Genomic DNA, 23,325 nt, shown 5'->3' with positions numbered 1-23,325 from the left:
GTTAACCTAACCTGCATGTCTTTGGACTGTGGGGGAAACCGGAGCACCCGGAGGAAACCCACGCGGACACGGGGAGAACATGCAAACTCCACACAGAAAGGCCCTCACCAGCCACAGGGTTCGAACCCGGACCTTCTTGCTGTGAGGCGACAGCGCTAACCACTACACCACCGTGCCGCCCTAGGTGGTGTGTATGACTGGTAATTACTACCACTGGCCACAAGGCGGTGTGTATGACTGGTAATTACTAACACTGACCACGAGACCGTGTGTATGACTGGTAATTACTAACACTGACCACGAGGCAGTGTGTATGGATTTTCTAGAGCAGTGGTTCTCAACCGGGGGGGCGCGCCCCCCTGGTGGGGCGCAGAGGTACTCCAGGGGGGTCGCGAGTAGGCTTCATGTATAGAGGAAAAAAAAAAATCTGGGGCTAACAGGCTATAGTAGCTAAGCAGATGCAACACATTTACCCATGTCAAAATGCAGGACATTGGACTATTACATACAAATCAATACTATTATAAAATCTATCATCAATCTATCATAAAATCTTGTGTGTAGGTTATTTTAAGCCCGTGACGCGAACATGACGCAACGTCACGTGAGTGAGTCTGCATACCGTGGCCACCGTGTGAGTGCTTGCCACACACACACTAGTCTGGTTTCTTGCCGAGTTAACTCGTGCCGACTCTCGCTAGTCTACTATCATCAATCCATCGATACAGCGCAAAACCCAAACAGTCTTTTTAAAGACTACTACCCCACACTGTATTTTAGCTTTCCCCATTTCAGCTCTACCCAAATAATTTGTTGTTTTTGTTGTTTTCTTACTGCTAGTCTACTATGGATAATGCTACTACTGCTGCTACTACTACTACTACTACTACTAATAATAATAATAATGATGATAATAATAATAATAATAATAATAATAATAATAATCTAGCCCAGGGCTATCTATCTATCTATCTATCTATCTATCTATCTATCTATCTATCTATCTATCTATCTATCGGTCGATATAAGGTGCTGTAGGTCAGGTGGCATCACTGCGGGTGAGTGTGTTTGGGGGGGGGGGGGGATGGGGCGGGGCGAGAAGAGGGGCCCCCAACTGCAATGAACCAGCTTTGGTGGGGCCCAGGTTGCAAAAGGTTGAGAACCCCTGTTCTAGAGCATTTTGGCAATTTCCTAAACACGCGATCAGGAAAAACCGAGCTATACGCCAGACATCATTTTTAACCTCTAGCGACGAAGCTTTCACGTAATATAAATAATTCTCACTTTTTTCTAGTCAGTCCAAAAAATGGACTCTTCAGTTCATCCACTATCTTTAGAATCCCAACTTGCATTACTGGCGGTCTGCGGTTTTTCACACGCTGTTTGGTTGTTGTCATGGAAACTTCATATGAAGCATTTGGTTGTCAAATTCAATAAAATTGATACTAAGAATAAGAATTTTGTCTAACATACTGGCTGACTGTTTAAAATTCATTACTTGTATTATCCTGGTTCACAAAAGACTATGAAAACATAAAAAAAAAAACCAACAACAATTTTAAAGAAAAGGTCTGAATTGATTTCTATCAATGCAATAAGCTAGAAGTAACTAAGTTTATGGAAAATAAAATTAAAATATTTCATGTTAATTATACTTTTCAGGTTATTAACCTGCTTGAAATCTTTTTACGCAGTTTTCATGGCATCGACCTTTCGGTCCTCTTGAGGGAACTGTAGTTTCGCCCAACATTTTCAATGTGTGCAGTAACTGAAGAAGGTTTGAGTTAACTTTAATATGATGGAAAATTTTGATGACAAGAAACTGCTTACCTGAAACTCCATTAAAATTGTTTTTATGTTCCAAAGTTCTTTCACTTTTGGGTTCATCTGTGTCCTCTTCCTCGGTATGCTGAAATCTTCATCTGATATCTTGTTTTCTTTCTCTCTCTGCTTGTCTCTTTTCCTCACTTAAATTTCTCCATCTCTCTTTCACTTTCCCGTCTTCTAAGCTTTTCTTCTTCTGTTAAAATTCATTTTCTTTTTCCTTTGTTCTCCTCTGCCATCATTTCCAGATGTATAATTCCATATAGGGGAGAGCGGGGTAAGATGAACCACTTTTTACATTTTTCATCATAACTACATGTTAAAGCCATTTTTGCTTCCAGTCTACACACCATACCAAATTTCAAAGTGTACTGTTACTATCTGAGCAAAAAACAATTGATAAGCTCTTATGGTTAGAGTGATATTACCTCTTGAAAAAAAAATGTCAAGTGGCTCAACTTACCCCATGCACGGGGTAAGATGAGCCACTGTGTGGGGTAAACTGAGCCAACACAAAACATGTTAGGTTAACAAAGTAAACAACTTTTATTATTAGAAATGCAATCAATGAATCAAGTCAAGTCAATCAAGTGGGGGATAGGGCCGTTGCATAGAGAAGGAGAGATGAAGAGAGAGGTGATAGAACGAGATGGGAGAGGGAGGGATAGATAGATGGATAGAGAGAGAGATATGCGTAGATAGATAGAAAGAGGGATGGTTAGAGAGGGAATGAGAGATATACTATATTATAGAAATTACTAAAACAGTAGAGCAGTGCCAAAAAATCTTATTTCTTTCAGTAGGTTAAAACATTGCTAAAACATGCAGCAATCATTCCATCAATCATTTCATCATTATTCATTGTTCCAAGCGTTCAAATTGCAAGGGAACACCATTTGCCTCTCCCTCCGTGCTGTCCCCCCAACAGTAAAGGGGCGGGGCAATTTTTTCACAATATCCTGTCTTGACAGGACAGCCTCATCTTTCTCTTTGAAGACAAAGGTTGGCTTTCTTGCAGAGCCATGGCATGACCGGCTTCTTTTGAGAAATCTTGCCTCTATTTCGAAGACATCCAATTTGATTATCTGGCCAATGAAGAAATGCACTTTCACCAACTTGGTATAACCTGTCTCTACCTCTCCATTCTTTATCTTTTCAGTGAACCTAGTCAGAGTCATCCTGTCCAAATGCATATCCCTCGCCACAGCCCGAATAGGCCTGCCTTTCCTGACTTCCTCTGCGGCTCTCTCCAAAACTGAACGGGACTGTGCGGCCCTGTCTGTTTTTCTTTTGTATGAGTGTGGCATCATGCACATCTGTAATAACAGAGGGCATTATTTTATTTATTAAAAACGTTTTAAACATATTATTTATATTAACATGTTATTTATTTGTTTGTTTATTTGTTGTTGTTGTCATATATGACCAGTAAATGTGAAAACTTAAGTGTCATCCATATTGGGTAAGCTCAGCCACCAATGGGGTAAGTTGAGCCAGTGGCTCAACTTGCCCCACATCTAATGGCTCATCTTACCCCATGGCCACCATTTTGTAGAAAAATGCTAATAAAGGGGATTAGGCTAATCAAAATTATTTTTATTAGCATTCATATCATAGCTTAGAAAGCCACTAACTTAACCCTAATGTGTCTAAATATTATTCTACTTTTGTCTTCTCTAAATCACCTTCACTGTGGACAAACATGGAATTGACTTAGAAAGCACAAAAACACATTTTTATAAATATGTCCCTCACCTAGTTTGACATGTGGTGCTCCTCTCCACAAGTGTAAGTAAATGGTCCCGCCCCCCTTTGAATGTGGTCACATGGTCACATTTGTTTACTGTTTCTTAGAAACAGGGGGTGGCTCATCTTACCCCCTGGCTCATCTTACCCCGCTCTCCCCTACTATTAAACTGGAAGTTATTATTTATTTCGGCCTGCGCGAGTGGAGCACCATACCTAAGAAAAAATGGCAAACCCATCGAGTCAACTAACTGGCCACTTGCTCCCGGCCGTTTGAAATTTACAAATGCTGACAACGTTGGTTGTTTTTTGCAGACACTTTGCAATGATTTGCTAGCTTTGAATTCCCTGGTCTTAACTTGGACCAACACAGAACGACTATTCTCGATCCTTTTCGTTTGTAAACTTTTTGAAAGCAAAACTGGGCTTCTTGTGGTGGTACATGGACAAACCACAAATAATCGACTCGATGGGTTTACCATTTTTTCTTAGGTATGGTGCTCCACTCGCGCGGGCCGAAGCTCCGCTATGACTGGTAATTACTAACACTGACCACTAGGCGGTGTGTATGACTGGTAATTACTAACACTGACCACTAGGCGGTGTGTATGACTGGTGGTACACGTACACAGACAAACCACAAAAAATCGACTCGATGGGTTTACCATTTTTTCTTAGGTATGGTGCTCCGCTGGGAGTGCCACTATTACAACCCCAATTCCAAAAAAATTGGGACACGGTGTAAAACATAAATAAAAACAGAATGTGTAGATTTGCAAACTATGGAAACCCTGTAATTTTAATTGAAAATAGTACAAAGACAACATATCAAATGTTGAAACAGAAATTTTGAATTTGATGTCAACAACACATTTCAGAAAAGTTGGGACGGGGCAACAAAATATTGGAAAAGCTGTGTAATGTGGGAAAAAAACAAATTGGTTAATCGGCAACAGGTCAGTAACATGATTGGGTATAAAAAGAGCATCCCAGAGAGGCGGAGTCTCTCAGAAGTAAAGATGGGGAGGAGTTCACTGCTCTGTGAAAGACTGTATGGGCAAACAGTGTAACAATTTAAGAATAATGTTCCTCAGTGTAAAATTGCAAAGAATTTGAGGATCACATAATCTATGTTACATAATATCATTAAAAGATTCAGAGAATCTGGAGAAATCTCTGTATGCAAGAGACAAGGCTGAAAACTGACATTGGATACCTGTGATCTTCAGGCCCTCAGGTGACACTGCATTAAAAGCAGACACGTGTCTGAAGTGGAAATCACTGTATGGGCTCAGGAACACTTCAGAAAACTATTGTCTGTGACTACGTTTACATGCACATCCAAATCGAGCTGCTGTCGGTAATCGAGCTGAAGGTCCCAGCAGGGTGCCAGAGAAATCCAATCGTACATGCACACAATGAAATCTAGCTATTGTGTGAGGTGCATTGTGCACCCGAGCCACAGGTGGCATTACACGCCCCATCGTGTTGGTATACTTCCGGTTGTCGTCATGAAGAAGAGCTATTCAAGAGTATAAACAAAGTTGTTCTGTGTTCACAAGTTCCGTGCTCAAGCTGTAAGGCTTGCTCTAACAGACTGTATGGCTACAAACTGTTCTGCGCAGATCACTGTTTTGTAAGACAACTTATTTTGCACAATTGTATATTTTTCTAAAGTCCATTTTTTGCTTACAAAAAATTTTTTTTTTGCTTACAAAAAATATTTTTCTAAAGGCCATTTTTTGCTTACAATTTAACTTATGTCTTAATAAACACACAAAAAGTTCAATTGTTTTGTTTTTATTGACATTCTTCAGATGTTGGACATCTATACACACACACACACACACACACACACAAACAAATAGAGTGACTTGTTTATGTACACAATTCACAGCTATGTAACAGCTGTACAGATGTATTTGGTGATACAGTAAGTGAGCTAAATTTTAACAGTGCAAACAATGCCACAAAAAGAAAAGATTCATGCCGTTGTCATGCCGACCGAGGCTGTTGTGTTTCCCGCTTGTGGTCTCGTCACTCGTCACTTCCGGAAGGGGCAGTGCTGAAGTAAGTAGCTCGGCAGAAATCGCATAAGCTAGGTCGTGTAGCTCGATTCTGAGAAATCAAATTCGGTTCAATTTCAGCTGAATTAAGGTGTATACATGGCATTTTGAACTTCGATTTCAGTTGAGCAACGGCAGAAATTCGATTTTCTCTATGTGCATGTAAACGCACTGTGTGAAAACAGTTCATTACTGCATCCACAAATGCAAGTTAAAACCAGATATAAACAATATCCAGAAACATTGCCACCTTCTCTGGGCCCGAGCTCTTTTACAATGGACTGAGGCAAAGTGGAAAATTGTCCCAAGGTCTGAGAAATCAAAAGTAGAAATTCTTTTTAGAAATCATGGACACCACATCCTCCAGGCTAAAGAGGAGAGGGACCATCTGGCTTGTTATCAGTGCACAGTTCAAAAGCCTGTGCTGTGATGGTATGAGGGGGCATTAGTGCACATGACATGGGTAGCTTGTCCATCTGGGAAGGCATCATTAATGCTGAATGATATATACACGTTTCAGAGCAATATGCTGCCATTCAGACAAACTATATATATATTTTTTTTCAGGGAAGGCCTTCCTTCTTTCAGCAGGACAATGCCAAACTGCTTTCTGCACATGTTAAAACTGCATGACTCTGTAGTAAAAGAGTCTGGATGCTAAACTGGCCTGCTGCAGTCCAGACCTGTCTCCCATTTAAAACATTTGCTGCATTATGAAGTGCAAAATATGACAAAGTAGACCCTGAACTGTTGAGCAACTGAAATTGTATATCAGACAAGAAAGGGACAACATTTCTCTTTCAAAACTACAGCAATTGGTCTCCTCAGTTCCCAAATGTTTACAGAGTGTTGTTAAAAGTAGAGGTGATGGTAAACAGTGGTAAACATGCCCCTGTCCTAACTTTTTTGAAATGTGTTGCTGACAGCAAATTCAAAATGAGCATTTCTTTTTTTCAAAAAAAAAAATCTCAATTTCAACATTTGATATGTTGTCTTTGTAATATTTTCAATGAAATATTGGTTTTCCGGGCGGCACGGTGGTGTAGTGGTTAGCGCTGTCGCCTCACAGCAAGAAGGTCCTGGGTTCGAGCCCCGGGGCCGGCGAGGGCCTTTCTGTGTGGAGTTTGCATGTTCTCCCCGTGTCCGCGTGGGTTTCCTCCGGGTGCTCCGGTTTCCCCCACAGTCCAAAGACATGCAGGTTAGGTTAACTGGTGACTCTAAATTGACCGTAGGTGTGAATGTGAGTGTGAATGGTTGTCTGTGTCTATGTGTCAGCCCTGTGATGACCTGGTGACTTGTCCAGGGTGTACCCCGCCTCTCGCCCGTAGTCAGCTGGGATAGGCTCCAGCTTGCCTGTGACCCTGTAGAAGGATAAAGCAGCTAGAGATGATGAGATGAGATGAGATATTGGTTTTCCATGATTTGCAAATCATCGCATTCTGTTTTTGTTTACAGTTTACACAGTGTCCTAACTTTTTTGGAACTGAAGTTGTAAAACAATTGAGAAAGGTGCTCATAATGTTTGATAAGAGATACAATAAATAAATAAATAAATCCAAACAAAATTATTCAATCTTTTTAAAATAATGTAAAGGTTGAGTTTTGTGGGTAGAAAATTCTGAAATAAAAATCCACCATGGTTCCAATGAATAAATAACACATATACTATTTGGCTAGTATTTAATACGTGGTCATTCAGTGGTTATTTTTTCCTTGAAAGGTTTTCATGGCTGCAATATGTTTGAGAACCTTGCATTACGTCATACAGATATTACAAACAGTAAATCATGAAACCATTCATATCATCTTGTTTTTACCAGGATCAGCTTGAGGGCTTGAGGTTACTCATCATTACCTTAAAATAACCCATTGCAGATGAAACTCCATTTTTGGTACAATAAAACATCGGTGTTAGATTAATGCTCACCCTGCTTATTTGTGTCCAGATTTATTCTGTGTGCTCTAAATTGGATTTAATCCTCCCAACGCTAGGAACATCATCTTCCCTATTAAGCCCCAGCTTCTTCCACCTCCATATTTATATTTATATCTGTGTGTGATTAGTGTTGCAGGGGCAACTTCAGGTTGCACCACTTGTCTCGTCACTGATCATAAATAATCACATGCCTGTGATTTGTCATTCAATCTTTGCATCGTTCTCACGCTCGAAGCTTTAGTGATTCCTCAAACCAGCCAGACTGCGTCAGAAACAACCACCGACTCATACGCCCATTCAACCTCATGCAGATCCCAAGTCCCACCTCTCTCTGGTCTCAATGCAGCAAAATTACATGTCTGACAGAAGAGGAGTTATAAATTCTCTTTAATAGATTGTTGGTCTTCATGTGGGTGAGATTATTTCTGTTGTTCAGTGATGCATATCTTAATTCATAGAGGCAAATAGCCTACATTTACTTATTCACTTTCGAACATTTGGTTAGATTTTAGCTTAATATATTTTACTGGAAAGGAAATTGTTACATTCCTGGATGTCTGGTCTTACCTAAATCAAAGGAAAACTTTGTAAAGATGTAGAACATTCTTAGTTAGACAAGAAAAAGCTTAATGTTAATGTTATGATAAAAAAATTGTAAGGCCATCTAGAAATGTGATGGAAAATGTTGTAAGAAAAAAAAAGTGCACAAAATGTTCTGAATCAACTAAACTATGTATTGAAAATTAGTTAATGATACCGTCAATGATGGCATAGCTCACTCCGGCCTCATCTAGTTCTGAAGGAAAGCTCTAAAGTGGGCCACCTTGCACAATAAATGTTGCAAGCTATATACACTATATATAAGCTATATATATACTGTAGAAGCTATATCCACCCTAGGAATACCAACCTGTTTGCCAGAAAGAATCCAAAATGGCAAGGAATTGACCGAAAAGAAGCAATTTTTGTTGAAGTGCTCATTAAGGCTTTTAATTACTCCATAACTTCTTTAATGATTGTAATTAAGCAAATCTGGGTAGAAGTTATATGCACCCGAGGTACCCCTATCTTCATGCCAGAAAAAAATCAAAATTGGTGAAGAGTTGAGGAGGAAGAAGTGATTTGTGTGGAAACTGCTTGTTGGGGTTTAATTACTCCATATCTTCATTATCAATTGCCATTATGCAAATTTGGGTAGAAGCAATATGCACCCCATGTAGACCTACCTTCCTGCCAAAAAGAATAAAAATCAGTGAAGAATTAAGGGAGAAGAAGCGATTTTGGTGAAATGTGGATGATGCTGGACAGACAATGGACAACACATGATGGCATAAGCTCATTGCCTGTCGGCTGGATGAGCCAATAAGAAGAAGAAGAAGAAGAAAAAGAAGAACACACCTTCTAATTCAATGTTTTTCTTTATTTTTATTAATTAACTCACTTCATGTCTTAAAGTAATGATGGATGTTTGTGGCAGCGGGGGCGTGGTCAAGCGCCGGTCTGTGACCGGAGGGCGGAGTCAGGGAAGGGAAGTGGCAGAATCACTACACCTGATGTCAATTAAACTGTGTTTGTGTGTCTTCCCAGTGACCACGCCCTATATAAAGAGAGAGAGAGCAGAGGCAGCCAACTTGTGTGTGTGAGACTGGGAGAGTATTTGTGTCTGAAAAGAACAAATAAATTGAGTTATGGAACTTTATTCTGGCCTGCCATCTTTCTGTGCTCCTCCCCCTCCTACGAACTGCTACAGTGGTGCTGAAACCCGGGACGGAGCACAGGAAAAGAACAGCCCCATAGAGTCCTCCCCCTTCGCAGACCTGGTCCACGCCCTCGCCACGGCCCAGCAGAGCCAGCACCAGGCGCTAGTCACCCTCCGGAAGGAGCAAGAGCGCCGGTTCGAGGCCCTGGTGCTGGCGCAGCAGGAAGATCGACAGGCGTTCCGGCACCTCCTTGCGTCGGCAGGGTCCACCATCTCCACAGCCGCGGGCCCTTCTTCCCTCACCCTAACTAAGATGGGCCTGCAGGACGACCCTGAGGCCTTCCTCACGCTCTTCGAGCAGGCAGCAGAGGCCTTGGGCTGGCCGGTGGAACAGCGTGCCGCGCGCCTCCTCCCCCTGCTAACGGGCGAGGCATAGCTGGCCGCGCTACAGCTCCCCGCCGACCGCCGGCTGGCCTACGCGGACCTTCGCTGGGCCGTCCTCCAGCGGGTGGGGCGCAACCCCGAACAACAGCAACAGCACTTCCGCACTCTACATCTGGAGGAAGTCGGCCGGCCGTTCGCGTTTGGCCAGCAGCTCCGGAACACCTGCTGGCGGTGGTTGAGGGCCGACAACCGCGATGCCGAGGGAATCCTCGATCAGGTGGTGCTGGAGCAGTTCATGGGCCGCCTGCCAGAGGAAACCGCGGAGTGGGTCCAGTGCCACCGCCCGGCATTGCTGGATCAGGCCATCGAGTTGGCGGAGGACCATTTGGCAGCTGTTCCGACGGCAGGACAGCGGACATCCTCTTCTCTCTGTCTCTCCCCCTCTCTCCTCCTGTGTCTCGTCCTCGCCCCGTTCCCCCACCGCGGAGGCAGGGGCCGGCCCCACCCGTGCCGGCTCGTCGCACCCGCGGTGCCCTCCTGTTTTTCCCTTCTGTGTCTGTCTCTTCCCCCCCTCAGGTGAGTGAGCCCCAGGGCGCCGGTGCAGAGAGGAAGCCTGGGCCGGTTTGCTGGTGCTGCGGGGAGCCGGGCCACCTCCAACAGCAGTGTTTGGCAATGGAAGTGGGCACGGTGGTTCGGATCCCTGACGCGCCAGGAGCTGCCCTCGATCGGGCCGGAGCATATCGCATACCGGTGAGTATCCAAGGGGATACATATCAGGCGTTGGTGGATTCTGGTTGTAATCAGACCTCAATTCACCAAAGCCTGGTGTAAGACGAGGCATTGGGAGGAGCACAGGGGGTGAAGGTGTTGTGTGTGCACGGGGATGTTCACAGCTACCCTTTAGTGTCGGTCCACATTTTTTTCCGAGGGGAAAAATTTAGAGTAAAGGCGGCGGTTAATCCTCGCCTCACCCACTCGATAATTTTGGGGACTGATTGGCCGGGATTCGGGGAGTTGATGAGTCATTTAGTGAAGAGTGGGTCCTGCCATAGTTTAGCAGGGAGAGGTCCCGGTGTCGCTTTGGCGGGAGCAGCTGTCACAGAGCCGTCTACGTCATCTCCGCGTCAGAGTGAGGAGCAGCAGGCTCCTCCTCCCTCTCTCGGGGGAATCCTTGGCGGATTTCCCGTTAGAGCAGTCGCGAGACGAGACTCTGCGGCATGCATTTGACCAAGTGAGAGTAATCAATGGTCAAATGCTCCAGCCAAATGCCACCCCATCCTTCCCCTACTTTTCTATTATGAAAGATAGATTATACCAAGTGACGCAGGACACTCAGATGAAAGAGCAAATCACACAGCTTTTGATTCCAAAAAGCCGCCGGGAATTGGTATTCCAGGTGGCTCAGTTTAATCCCATGGCTGGACACTTAGGGCAGGATAAGACACTAGCCCAAATAATGGCCCAATTCTATTGGCCAGGGATTCACGGCGATGTCCGTAGGTGGTGTACGGCGTGCCGCGAATGCCAGTTAGTAAATTCAGCGGCCATTCCAAAAGCACCTTTGCGCCCTCTACCATTAATCAAGACCCTGTTTGAAAGAATTGGGATGGATCTCATCGGGCCATTAGATCGGTCAGCATGAGGGTACCGCTTTATATTAGTTCTGGTGGACTATGCAACGCGATACCCAGATGCAGTGCCTCTTCGCAATATCTCAGCATGCAGTATTGTGGAGGCACTCTTCCGCATCATCTCCCGAGTTGGAATCCCGAAAGAGATTCTGACTGACCAAGGCACCGTGTTTATGTCACGGACACTGAACGAACTGTATGGGTTATTAGTAGGGCTGTCAAATGATTAAAAAATTTAATCGCGATTAATCTCAGAATTTCATATAGTTAATCGCGACTAATCGCATTTTTTAAAAATCTATGTAAATGAATAAGGCTCATCTCATCTCATTATCTCTAGCCGCTTTATCCTTCTACAGGGTCGCAGGCAAGCTGGAGCCTATCCCAGCTGACTACGGGCGAAAGGCGGGGTACACCCTGGACAAGTCGCCAGGTCATCACAGGGCTGACACATAGACACAGACAACCATTCACACTCACATTCACACCTACGGTCAATTTAGAGTCACCAGTTAACCTAACCTGCATGTCTTTGGACTGTGGGGGAAACCGGAGCACCCGGAGGAAACCCACGCGGACACGGGGAGAACATGCAAACTCCGCACAGAAAGGCCCTCGCCAGCCCCGGGGCTCGAACCCAGGACCTTCTTGCTGTGAGGCGACAGCGCTAACCACTACACCACCGTGCCGCCCTACAAAAGAAATTAAAAATGAAATAAAACTTCACTTGTGCTGGAGTTGTATTCAGTCACAGCCTACAGGACTTCACAGTGCTGTGCAAACAAAAATAAATTGCAGTTGGACTTCAATAAAGACTTAGTGTCATATCACAGTGCTACAGCATACTGAAATCTCACTTTACAAAAGTATTTTAGAACTGCAAAGTGCATACCAAAACCAACTCAATCACACTCTTCTTTTTGAAATGAAACTTCCTCTTTAACAGACCTTTCTCCATCACTTACTCTTATTGCAGCAGCGCACAACAAGCCTCAACATGAACTACGGGTGACTCGCAGGGCCAAATTAGAATTTGCGTTAACGGCACCATTTTTTAAAATCGCGATAAATTGAGATCGCGTTAATGCGTTATTATCGCGTTAACTTCGACAGCCCTAGTTATTAGGTATTAAGCCGATCCGCACCAGCGTTTATCACCCACAAATGGACGGTTTAGTTGAACGGTTCAATCGCACCCTCAAGAATATAATTTAAAAATTCCTAAGTGAGGACGCACGTAATTGGGATAAATGGCTCGAACCCTTGTTGTTTTCAGTGCGAGAGGTCCCCCAAGCCTCCACGGGGTTCTCCCCATTCGAATTATTATATGGGCGTAAGCCGCGCGGCATTCTAGATGTGCTGCGAGAAAATTGGGAGGAGGGACCTTCAACAAGTAAAAATGAAATTCAATACGTTATGGACCTGCGCGCAAAACTCCACACACTCATACATCTAACCCAGGAGAATTTGCGGCAGGCCCAAGAACGGCAAACCCGCCTGTACTACAAGGGTATGCGCCTTAGGGAGTTCGCACCGGGAGATAAAGTACTCGTACTGTTGCCCACATCACGCTCCAAATTGATCGCCAAGTGGCAAGGACCCTTTGAGGTCACACGGCGAGTAGGGAATGTCGACTACGAGGTGAGGCGAATGGACAGGGGTGGGGCGCTACAGATTTACCACCTCAATCTGCTCAAACTCTGGAATGAGGAGGTCCCCATGGCGTTGGTGTCAGTGGTTCCAGAGAAGGCAGAGCTGGGGCCGGAGGTTCAAAAGGGAGCACTGGCATCGCGTACCTCTCCAGTCCCCTGTGGAGACCACCTCTCCCCGACCCAACTCGCGGAGGTCACCCAGTCGCAGACCGAGTTTTCGGACGTGTTCTCACCCCTGCCCGGCCGCACTGACCTCATAGAGCACCACATTGAGAAGCCCGGGGGTGGTAGTGCGCAGCTGCCCTTACCGGCTACCCGAACACAAGAAAAAAAGTGGTTCGGGAAGAACTCGAGGCCATGCTCGAAATGGGCATTGTCGAGGAGTCCCACAGTGACTGGAGCAGCCCAGTGGTCTTGGTTCCCAAGGCCGACGGGTCGGTCCGGTTCTGTGCGGACTACAGAAAGTCAACGCGGTGTCTAAATTCGACGCGTACCCAATGCCTCGTATTGATGAGTTGCTCGATCGGCTAGGCACGGCTCGTTTTTACTCAACACTGGATTTGACAAAGGGTTATTGGCAGATCCCCTTGACTCCATTATCCTGAGAAAAAATGGCCTTTTCCACACCGTTCAGCTTACACCAGTTTGTCACACTTCCTTTTGGGCTGTTTGGGGCGCCTGCTACGTTTCAGCGGCTGATGGATAGGGTCCTCCGCCCCCACGCCACCTATGCGGCCGCATACCTCGACGATATCATTATTTATAGTAATGACTGGCAGCGGCACTTACAACACCTGAGGGCCGTCCTTAGGTCGCTGAGGTGAGTGGGTCTCACAGCCAACCCGAAGAAGTGTGCGATTGGGCGGGTGGAAGTATGGTATCTGGGCTTCCACTTGGGCAATGGGCAGGTGCGTCCCCAAATTAACAAGACAGCAGCAATTGTGACCTGCCCGAGGCCCAAGACCAAAAAGGGGGTGAGACAGTTCCTGGGCCTGGCTGGCTACTATCGTAGGTTTATACCTAATTATTCGGACGTCACCAGCCCGCTGACTGATCTCACTAAAAAGGGGGCACCAGATCCGGTCTAGTGGACGGAGCAATGCCAGCGGGCTTTCTCTGAGGTAAAGGCTGCACTGTGTGGGGGGCCACTGTTACACTCCCCTGACTTTTCTCTCCCTTTTATGTTACAGACGGATGCGTCGGACAGAGGGCTGGGGGCCGTTTTGTCCCAGGAGGTGGAGGGGGAGGACCGTCCAGTGCTGTACATCAGCAGAAAGCTGTCAGTACGTGAGGGGCGCTACAGCACAATCGAAAAGGAGTGCCTCGCGATCAAGTGGGCGGTCCTCACCCTCCGCTACTACCTGCTGGGACGCCCTTTCACCCTCTGTTCGGACCACGCGCCCCTCCAGTGGCTCCACCGCATGAAGGATGCCAACGCGCAGATCACCCGTTGGTATCTGGCACTCCAACCCTTTAACTTCAAGGTGATCCACAGGCCGGGGGCGCAGATGGTTGTGGCAGACTTTCTCTCCCGTCAAGGGTGGGGGGGAGTCGGCTGCAGGCTGGATGGCTGCCCGGCCTGAGTCGGGCGGTGGGGGTATGTGGCAGCGGGGGCGTGGTCAAGCACCGGTCTGTGACCGGAGGGCGGAGTCAGGGAAGGGAAGTGGCAGAATCACTACACCTGATGTCAATTAACCTGTGTTTGTATGTCTTCCCAGTGACCGCACCCTATATAAAGAGAGAGAGAGCAGAGGAAGTGAGCTCTCTCCTGAAGCAGCCAACTTGTGTGTGTGAGACTGGGAGAGTATTTGTGTCTGAAAAGAACAAATAAATTGAGTTATGGAACTTTATTCTGGCCTGCTGTCTTTCTGTGCTCCTCCCCCTCCTACGAACTGCTACAATGTTTTTCTCTTTACTTAGGTGAGTAGTTCTTGACACAATACGGATTACTACAGTTGTGGAATAGGGCTATTTACTGTCTTTTTATTATTTACTATAAGCTGTTTAATCTCAAATGCATTAAAAAGGCAATACATTCCACTCATTAACTTTTGACAAGACAAACCTGTTAATTGAAAAGCATTCCAGGTGACTACCTCATGAAGTTCATTAAGATAATGCTAATAATGTGCAAAGCGTCATCAAGGTAAATGCTGGATACTTTGAAGAATGTAACATATCAAACATTTTATTTTTTTTAACAGTTTTTTGTTTACCACATAATTCCATATATGTTCCAGATGTTATTTCATAGTTTTGATATCTTCAATATTGTTCTATGTATGGATGTGTGTTTATGTACAACTCTCTGTGTGTGTATACATATTTCTGGGCTAATAGCCAGATGGTTGTAAGTTTAAATCCCAGGACTGCCAGAGAGCCACTGCTGAGCCCTTAAACAAAACCTTAAAGCCTCAACGGATTTTCTCAAATGGATCCAAACATTAAGATCATCTGATGCTTGCTCTTCATTCTGTGATGCTTTGTACCAGGAAAGTGAGTCCATCTGTACTTGGACTTGCTTATTCCCCACTTATAAGTCACTTTTAATAAAAGTGTCTGCCAAACGAATTAATATGAGACTAAATGTATGCAAATAAGAGCTGGAGAAAATTTCACAGCTCCCAAAATCACCTTTCTGTTTTATATTCATATATCAGAAGACAAGTCTTTTAACATTTTCCTTTCACCTTGTTACCCTTCTTCAAAGTCTAAAAGGTAATATGGTATTCGTAATACAATATTTTTGAAATGATTTTCTAAGTGCATTGTATAATTTGGCTGAACTTGGTACTGTTTTTAATAACATTTAGAACTTTAACTGAAATTTAAAATGCATAATTTTAATTATTTCATAATCAGATTTTGCATAATGAAACATTTATATGGGTTTATAGACATTCAAAAACTTTGCTTTTTTACTTATTATACAGCTTAAAATCCCAGGACATGACCTTTGGTTCAGATTTATATTCCTCACACTGGTAACTACACACTTATCCTATTAGTTTCTGAATGACTGAATACAATTTATTACAATGAATAATGACTACAGCATTATGGGTGAGTGGCTCCAGCAAAACCACACACATTTCACATGTTCATACCTCCCCCCCCATGTGTGATTATGTGAGTACTATGTGAAGAACTTGAAAGTGCATTTCAACATGTCTCATCTCATTATCTCTAGCCGCTTTATCCTTCTACAGGGTCGCAGGCAAGCTGGAGCCTATCCCAGCTGACTACGGGCGAAAGGCGGGGTACACCCTGGACAAGTCGCCAGGTCATCACAGGGCTGACACACAGACACAGACAACCATTCACACTCACATTCACACCTACGGTCAATTTTAGAGTCACCAGTTAACCTAACCTGCATGTCTTTGGACTGTGGGGGAAACCGGAGCACCCGGAGGAAACCCACGCGGACACGGGGAGAACATGCAAACTCCACACAGAAAGGCCCTCGCCGGCCCCGGGGCTCGAACCCAGGACCTTCTTGCTGTGAGGCGACAGCGCTAACCACTACACCACCGTGCCGCCCCCATTTCAACATGTAATACTTTGAAATTGTAATTGGCCTCAAGTAACCCCATGTGACATCCGGGGAACAATGTGATGTCAAAAAGAAAGTTTCATGAGAAAATCACATTTTAAAAAATTGGTACCCTACGGGTACATGTGGCTACTGCTTATAAATACAATTATTTTCTGATACCATACCCATACAGTAAATACAGTGGTGCTTGAAAGTTTGTGAACCCTTTAGAATTTTCTATATTTCTCCATAAATATGACCTAAAACATCATCAGAGTTTCACACAAGTCCTAAAAGTAGATAAAGAGAACCCAGTTAAACAAATGAGACAAAAACATTATACTTGCTCATTTATTTATTGAGGAAAATTATTCAATATTACATATCTGTGAGTGGCAAAAGTATGTGAACCTCTAGGATTAGCAGTTAATTTGAAGGTGAAATTAGAGTCAGGTGTTTTCAATCAAAGGGATGACAATAAGGTGTGAGTGAGCACCCTGTTTTATTTAAAGAACAGGGATCTATCAAAGTCTGATCTTCACAACACATGTTTGTGGAAGTGTATCATGGCACGAACAAAGGAGATTTCTGAGGACCTCAGAAAAAGCATTGTTGAAGCTCAACAGGCTGGAAAAGGTTACAAAACCATCTCTAAAGAGTTTGGACTCCACCAATCCACAGTGAGACAGATTGTGTACAAATGGAGGAAATTCAAGACCATTGTTATCCTCCCCAGGAGTGGTCAACCAACAAAGATCACTCCAAAAGCAAGGCGTGTAATAGTCAGTGAGGTCACAAAGGACCCCAGGGTAACTTCTAAGCAACTGAAGGCCTCTCTCACATTGGCTAATGTTAATGTTCATAAGTCCACCATTAGGAGAACACTGAACAACAATAGTGTACATGGCAGGGTTGCAAAGAGAATGCTCTCCAAAAAGAACACTGCTGCTCATCTACAGTTTGCTAAAGATCACGTGGACAAGCCAGAAGGCTATTGGAAAAATGTTTTGTGGATGGATGAGACCAAAATAGAACTTTTTGGTTTAAATGAGAAGCGTTATGTTTCGAGAAAGGAAAACACTACATTCCAGCATAAGAACCTTATCCCATCTGTGAAACATGGTGGTGGTAGTATCATGTTTTGGGCCTGTTTTGCTGCATCTGGGCCAGGATGGCTTGCCATCATTGATGGAACAACAAATTCTGAATCATACCAGCGAATTCTAAAGAAAATGTCAGGACATCTGTCCATGAACTGAATCTCAAGAGAAGGTGAGTCATGCAGCAAGACAATGACCCTAAGCACACAAGTCGTTCTACCAAAGAATGGTTAAAGAAGAATAAAGTTAATGTTTTGGAATGGCCAAGTCAAAGTCCTGACCTTAATCCAATCAAAATGTTGTGGAAGGACCTGAAGCGAGCAGTTCATGTGAGGAAACCCAACAACATCCCAGAGTTGAAGCTGTTCTGTATGGAGGAATGGGCTAAAATTCCTTCAAGCCAGTGTGCAGGACTGATCAACAGTTACCGGAAACGTTTAGTTGCAGTTATTGCTGCACAAGGGGGTCACACCAGATACTGAAAGCAAAGGTTCACATACTTTTACCACTCACAGATATGTAATATTGGATCATTTTTCTCAATAAATAAATGGCCAAGTATAATATTTTTGTCTCATTTGATTAACTGGGTTCTCTTTATCTACTTTCAGGACTTGTGTGAAAATCTGATGATGTTTTAGGTCATATTTATGGAGAAAGAAAATTCTAAAGGGTTCACAAACTTATGATGAAGTGCTTTGAGAGGCTGGCAAAGGAATACATCACCTCCAGGCTCCCTCCCACGTTCGACCCCTTCCAGTTTGCCTACCGGCCAAACCGCTCCACTGAAGACGCCATCTCCTCCGTTCTTCACCTGAGCCTTGCACACCTGGAGGAGAACATTCATGTGTGGATGCTGTTACTGGACTTCAGTTCAGCATTTAATATCATCATTCCACAGCAGCTGGTGAACAAACTGGGTCCCCTGGGCTTCAGCTCCCCCATGTGCAACTGGCTGCTAGACTTCCTCACTGAAAGACCACAGTCAGTGCAGGTCAGACAGAACACCTCCAGTGTCATCACTCTCAGCACAGGCTCCCCTCAGGACTGTGTCCTGAGCCCTCTGCTGTTCACTTTGAAAAGGGACACAGAGGAAAACACCTGGTGAAGAAGGAAGGAACACACACACATACTGTGAGAAAACATAAAACTTTTACATCCAAACTCTAAACTCTTGATCCCAAACTAAAACACTTCCATCCCCCCCCCCCAAAAAAAAGCCATACCTTCCACATAACAGTTCCCATGGAAACAGCACCATGTGATTTTGTTTTTGTTTCTGGTCTTGCTTTGTTCTGTAGCATTTTAGAGCTTCTACTTCACAGAGCTCCTCAAAATGGTTGTTTTTGCAGGGAACAAATGACAGATACTTTATTCCCAAGGAGGAAAAAAGGCCTGAGATGCATCATCAGTGATGTGCCTGGGGTCACTGGGGGTTTCAGGTTTTTCAAATTTAGACCCCCTCACCCAGCTGACTGTCTGATCAGACCCCAACTTGCATCCCAGTAATCGCTCAAGTCAAGTCAATTCAAGTTTATTTGTATACCGCTTTTAACAATAAACATTGTCACAAAGCAGCTTTACAGAATTTGAACGACTTTAAACATGAGCTAATTTTATCCCTAATCTATCCCCAATGAGCAAGCCTGTGACTCCGGTGGCAAGGAAAACTCCTTCAGATGACATGAGGAAAAAACCTTGAGAGGAACCAGACTCAAAAGGGAACCCATCCTCATTTGGCTCAGGGATCCACAGCTACATAGTTGCTCTTCTGTTACTCATCAAAGAGCTTTCCTCATGACAGGCCTCATAATGTCCAGCATGTTAAATACTTTGAGGATTGACCATCCTGAAAAGCCTCTATATCCCATTTTGATTGGCTCACTGGGGGTCCTCCATCCCTGGCTCCGGCACTGCTCCACCAGGTCCTGGTACTTACTGAACTTTCTTTCATTAGTTCCCTCCATGCACTCTTTCCAGAGCACTATGAGCTCTAATATGGTCACCTGCTTAGTGGAAAAGATTATTTTTTTTGTAAAGCTGGAGAGTTGTTGGTGTTATGGGGTCAGGAAATTTCAGCTGTCTTTCCAGGTCTGCCTTTAGATGCAAGTAAGCAGCTTTGGGAAAAAAATGCAAGATGGTGGCTTCTGGCTTGGTTAAGGCTTTTCCTCAGTTTTGACAAAGGAGATGGACTTCCTTAGAAGATTCTGGCAGATGTTCTTGTAACTGTGAGATCATCTACAAATGCTCTAACTTGGGCCTTTCCACTCTACCTCGGCTGTCTTCACCAGCATGTTCATGGCCAGCATGAACAAGATAACTGAAATAGTGCATCCTGGCATAATTATCAATGCCAGTCAGATGATATTCATGTTGAAGGGACCCTCAACTAGAACTCATTGTAGTAGCTCAGGCTCAAATATTTTTTTTTGGTTGCAATCTAGTAGGAGTTCAACTAGTTTATGTTGTATGGACCCATATGCATGAGAAATTATAGTTAGTGAAAGAAAAAAGTTGTTACTTCTAAATATACTCAAGTATTAAAAAGCATATTATTATAACTAGTGAAATGGTCATGTTTATATGTGAAAAGTAACTTTTATTACTTTTATATACAGGTGAATCTCAAAAAATTTGAATATCATACAAAAAGTTAATTTTTTTTCAGAATTTAATTTAAAAAGGTAAACTTTCATATATTCATTACACATAAAGTGACATATTTCAAAGCATTTTTGTTTGAATTTTGATGATTATAACTTATAGTTCATGAAAATCAGAAATCCAGTGTCTCAAAATTATTCGAATATTTTCTAAGATCAATCAAAAAAGGATTTACAATACAAAAATGTCCAACTTCTGAAAAGTATATTCATTTATACACTCAATACTTGGTTGAAGGTCCTTTGCCATGAATTACTGCATCAATGCAGTGTGGCATGGAAGTGATCATCCTGTGGCACTGCTGAGGTGTTATTGAAGCCCAGGTTGCTTTGATAGCAGTCTTCAGCTTGTCTGTATTTTTGGGTTGGGTGGTTCTCATCTTCCTCTTGACAATACCCCATAGATTCTCTAAGGGGTTCAGATCAGGCGAGTTGGCTGGCCAATCAAGCACAGTAATATCATGGTTAGCAAACCATTTGGTAGTAGTTTTGTCATTGTGGGCAGGTGCTAAGTCCTGCTGGAAAAGGAAATTGGCATCTTCATAAAGCTTATCAGTAGATGGAAGCATGAAGTGCTCTAAAATCTCCTGGTAGGCACTGTGTTGACTTTGGATTTGATAAAACACAGTGCACCAACACCAGCAGATGACATGGCACCCCAAACCATCACAGACTTCGGAAACTTCACACTGGATTTCAAACACCTTGGATTCTGTGCCTCTCCACTTTTCCTCCAGACTCTAGGATCTTGATTTCCAAATGAAATGCAAAATTTACTTTCATCTGAAATAAGGACTTTGGACCACTGAGCAACAGTCCAGTTTTTTTCTCTCCTTAGTCCAGGTAAGACACTTGACGTTGTCTCTGGTTCAGGAGTGGCTTGATATTAGGAAAGCAACAGTTGTAGCCCCTTTCCTCACACTTAAAGTATAGTGATGTATAGCACACTCAGTGTTTACTTCACAACTGAGTTTCATGGCAAGCCATGGCCTAACAGTTAGAGAAGCAGCTTTGGTGCCAAAAGGTCAGAGGTCCAATTCCCTGGACCAGCAGCCTGAAGTACCCTTGAGCAAGGCACCTAACCCCCAACTGCTCCCCCGGCTGCTCTGGGTATGTTGTATGTTGGTCTGGATAACAGTCAAGTTTATTTGTTTAGCACTTTTAACAATAAACATTGTCGCAAAGCAGCTTTACAGAATTTGAACGACTTAAAACATGAGTTAATTTTATCCCTAATTAGGCCGTAAGGTGAACCCCGAAAAGTCTTTCAGAAACAAGATTCCGCTCCGACGTCTCCGAACTACATAATATCCAATTCTTAAAAATGGACGTATTATGAAATGATGTCATCAAAAAGTTCTCACCTTGTAATGCTGTCAATTTTTCGCACGAAGGCTTGAAAAAGCGAACTAATGTCATCGGCGCGGAATGATATTTTGGCACCGCGGAATAAGATTTCGCTACAGAACAGGTTCCACGGTTGCTGACGTAGCCCCAATTCGTAAACAAGAGACCAACATGGCAGCCGCCACAGCCTCGTCTAGCAGCAGTGGAGGAGAGGAAGGTTTGGAAATAACGGCAAAAAGGAGAAAACATTTTGCACGTAAGCAGTGCTATATGCATATAGCTTCTGTGAAGCATGGAGTGACCCAGGAATTTACCTTCAAACGGTGGAATACATACCGGGACAGTATCCAACAGTGGCTGCAGTTGAGCGGTGAGAACAGGAGAGTAGCCGAAAACTACAAACACTGTTTAGATTTAGAGTTTGACAAGATACCCGAGGATGCTGCCTTCCACCCTGCATGTTACCGCAGGTTTATGGACAAACTTGCTATTGAATGAGCGGGAAAGCGTATGGTGCGCGAGAAAGAAGGGGAAGATGAAACTCAAGATGCCGCAAGACCCCCTGAAGCTGCCCCCCCCCAAAGCTGGCCCCTCAACATCGGGCAGCACTGAGTCTTAGATCCAGGTCAGCACTGCCTATGTCCAGCTCAGGTCCCGTCCTTCCTGCCCTGTGCATTATATGTAAAAAAACCCTCAAATTCGTCTTAAAGGGAGGCAAACGACAAAGGGAAGCTCTTTCAAAAGCTGAGACCTTAACAGCAGGTAAGCAAACCCACCCATCCCCCCCCCACACACAAAGGGTCACAATCACTGATCAACCCCCCTGCCCCCACACACACAAAGGGTCACCATCACTGATGACTATCTACAGTGCTATCTCCCTCTGCAAGTGTGTTTGCATGCATGGATGTTATGTTTCAATGTTTGTATGCATGTAACATATGTGTGCCTTTATGTGAATATGCTACTGGCAAACTTAAATTCCTATGTGGTAATAAGCATGTCTTTCTGTCTGGCAAGGCAAGTTGCAGACTGCTGCTGAGACTAAAGATGACCACAGTATTCTGGTACACATTAAGGACAAAGACTGTGTGGCTCTGGAGGTGCAGTACCACAAGAGCTGCTACCAGCAGTACACCAGATTTCTGAATGAGCCTGCTAGACAAGAGAAGGACAAGTAAGCCATGTACTAACTTCTCATACATGACCATAGAATGCTACTTGCTACTGTTCAATGTGAAGACAATTAGTCACAGCACTGTGTGTGTGTGTGTGTCTTCCCCCCCCCTCTCTCTTTCTCTGTCACTGACACCTAGGTCATTGCCTGGATGCTGACCCCTGCCTTTTTGCACCGTGCCACAGGACTTTTATATATTTTTATATATATTTTTTTGTGTATATATAAATTTGCATTTGTAATGTGTATATATCACTGTTTTGTTGTTTACATTTTCTATTAAAGTTTGCAATTTGCCACATAGTTCTGTTGTATGATGACTCAGTCTTGCATCTTCTTTGTTGCCGCTGCTGCAGGTGCATAGTGCTGCCTAGTGCGTTTACCTACCTCTACTGTGCCGCTGCATACAGTAGGTAGTGAATACTTGAATCCCTGCCATTGTGCCTCTGAACTGAGCAATAGAACTGCAATATTATGTATAGGTTGTATTATTATTATTATTATTATTCCTATGGACTCTTCTCCTTCCTGCACAATTTCTTAAATCTTGATCTGAAATCAC

General features: G+C 43.9%; 1 long non-coding RNA gene across 1 annotated transcript; it reads left to right on the top strand.

Annotated features, from left to right (window-relative positions):
* Positions 1-22,260: 22,260 nt before the first annotated feature.
* On the top strand, positions 22,261-22,988 carry LOC132874592 (uncharacterized). The gene is made up of 3 exons (XR_009651681.1): positions 22,261-22,348; positions 22,607-22,763; positions 22,903-22,988. It is a non-coding gene; the product is annotated as an uncharacterized LOC132874592 (long non-coding RNA).
* Positions 22,989-23,325: the final 337 nt, after the last annotated feature.

The sequence above is a fragment of the Neoarius graeffei genome, chromosome 2, assembly GCF_027579695.1.
Source record: "Neoarius graeffei isolate fNeoGra1 chromosome 2, fNeoGra1.pri, whole genome shotgun sequence".
NCBI lineage: Eukaryota > Metazoa > Chordata > Actinopteri > Siluriformes > Ariidae > Neoarius > Neoarius graeffei.
Note: the sequence above shows the minus strand (reverse complement) of the source record. Positions and strands in the feature narration are given on the sequence as shown.